Here is a 2,993-nt window from a genome sequence, read left to right as displayed (position 1 = left end):
AACAAATGAGAATGGGGGATTTGTTTGAATTTATTATCTTGTTAGTAAATGTCAAAGTGAAGGGTGAATTTTATTATGGTCAACGGAAATAATTTTTTTTTAAGATCCTAATTATCACTAATTGTGAGAAACTAACTAAAGGTGTGGAATTAAAAACTAGAAAGAGGACTTACCCGAAAGCAAATCTTCAAATCCTAGCTCTCCAATCCGCGATCTTCAAGCTCCAAGCGTTTCCTTCACAAAAAACACACAAGTTAAAGAACCAAAATAATTAAAACCTACTTAAGCACCCTCCCCGGCAACGGCGCCAAAAACTTGATGCGGCATAAACATGTACCAAAAAGGTTGCAAGTGCACAAGCGTGTCAAGTTATAGTATTTAAGATATCGATCCCACGAGGAAGGTGTTTTGTAGGAGAAAATATGAAATCGGTTCTTATGTTGTGTGCGTGACAAATAGGAGTAATAAGTGAATGTAATTGTGGAGAGATAATGAGAGTGAAAGTGATAGTGTGTGAAACGGCGTAAAATTTAAGTGAGAGTGGATGTGACAAAGAATGAGTGTGATCAAGAAGGCAAGAAGAAAAAAAATGAATAAAATCAAGAAACAAATAAAAAAAAATCAAGAATGAAGAACAAAATTCAAGAATAAAAGAAAATGCAAGAAATTAAAGATGGTGGATTCAATTATAGATATGGGTAATCTACAATTGAACCCACTTCTTAGAAAAGAGTGATTTCCTAGAGGGTTCTAGCCTAAAGGCGAATCAAACAAAATAAAAATAAACAAAAAGAAAAAAAACTAAACCCAAGAGGGTTCTAGCCTCAAGGTGAATAGTATAAGAAATTAAAATCTAACTACAAAATAAATTGCAAAATCTAAACTATAAAATAAAATTGTAAGAGTTAAATGCAAGAAAATAAATCTATTCTATAAGCATGAAATAAATCGAAGGCAAGAGGGTTCTAGCCTCTTGGCTATTTAACAAGAAAATAAAATCTAAACTACAAGCATAGAAATAAAGCTACTACTAATAAGCAATAAAAGAGAAAAAGAAAAGAAATGCAAACCTTCAAATAATTCTCCATCTTCATCATCCAATAAAGAGAAGAAGAGAAAAATTTAAAGTGATGAAAAAATTATTATTATTAATTGTAACTAAAGTTACAATTTTTGGAAGGCCTTCTTAATTAAGAGTAGCCCTCCTCTCCAAAAGGAGTTTACAAAATTTTCACACCTCTAACCCCTCACTCTCTACCCCTATTTATAGTAAACATCAGTGAATGAGAGCCATTGGATCAAACTTGAGCCCCAAGACAAGCAAAATCAGCCATTGACGCGCGCTACAGTAATCTGGCATCGATGCAGGTATCGATGCCCACATCGATGCCGACAACGATGCCCACTATTTCCAAATTCTGATTTCACGGATAGCTTCGTCTCGTCGAGATAGGCGATTTTCATATATTATATGTTAAATTCTACCTTCCGGATTAGGAGATATCGTCGTTTCTTTGTGGCCAACCATTTTGAATATGATTTCTTTTTATATTGGATTTTTGATTTTCTCCGGCTTCTACAGGCTACACGACTTCATTCTGGGCTTTTGGATAATTTGGAAATTGATTTTCCAATGTGCTTCTTTGCTTCATTTTTTCATTTAATCAATGGGTTTTTGTTGAGAGATGAGAGTTTGAGATTTATTCTTCATTAACCTGCAATTAAAAGATAAAAATAATTATTAGTGGTATATTTATTCATATAAAATAGATAATGAGGGTATAAAATTGTAATAAAATATGATTATCAGCTACACGCAATCCGACTCCGGCCTGGTTCGAACTCAAGCAAGAATCAGGTGAATATCAAGCTCACGGACCAAAGTGGCTACACCGGACCAAAGTGACTACACCGGCTCCACTTTGACCCAACAAACCAACCCCAAGCTACACTGGATCATGGGGAGGCCTGGAAGATACATCAACAGTCTTATCCGATCACATGAACATGGACTTTCCCATCCCAACTCTCTTGTATTTTCTAAATCAACAATCATAATCTCTCTTAACTCGGGTTCACCACCTAAACTCAATCAACACACTCACACATGTCACTAAGTCTGTTTATGACGCACGAGGTCACTAAGTCATGAACTGCTAGGGGTTCTCAAACACAATAGCCAACAATAAGTACAACCAATCATGTGCAACGATATCATGTCATATCACATAATTAAAACGAAAATCACACATTCAAAAATAATCCTTTAAATTAATAATAAATTTCTTTACCTCAAAATGATTTCCTTATCCGAAATAAATCTTTTATTTCTTGTTATAATTATCCAAAAATAATTCCATTTTCCAAAATAACTCCTTTTAAATAATTCTAAAAACATCTTTTTTAATATTTCCTCTTACAAAATAATTTCTTTTCTAATTAAAATTAATCTAAAATAATTTCCTTTTCAAAATAAATTCCTTTAATTTATTTATAATTATTCTAAAAATTCTTCTTCTTCTAAGATAGTTTCTTTTAAATTATTATAATTATCTAAAATGATTCTGTCTCAAAATAAATTCTTTTTAAATTAGCATAATCATCTCAAAATAATTCTGATACCGAAATAACTTCTTTAAAGATTATAATCATTCTGAAAATGGTATTTATCAGACTATCATGATTTATCTAATGTTATTTCACCAAACAACCCACGCAGATAATTATTTCACAATTCAAAATATGCAGATAATTCATAATAATCTAAAATGTAAAGAATGACAACTGAGCAACGGGATCTTGCCTCGGTGCGTCGAACAAATCGACGTCGGCGGCACGGGTCAGATTCGACGTGGGGCACGGCGTCGAGAAGAGCTACGGCGAAGGGCTACGACGACGGGAGGTGGCTGGAGGTGGCTCGGCTCGTCGGCAGCGGGGTTCGACGGAGCACGGCTGTTGCGGCTTGGGTTCGTCGGACGTCGGAGTAGGCGGTC

Source organism: Asparagus officinalis, chromosome 5, assembly GCF_001876935.1.
Source record: "Asparagus officinalis chromosome 5, Aspof.V1, whole genome shotgun sequence".
In the NCBI taxonomy this organism is placed as follows: domain Eukaryota; kingdom Viridiplantae; phylum Streptophyta; class Magnoliopsida; order Asparagales; family Asparagaceae; genus Asparagus; species Asparagus officinalis.
The sequence above is the reverse complement of the archived record's forward strand: the minus strand, read 5'-3'. Positions refer to the sequence as shown.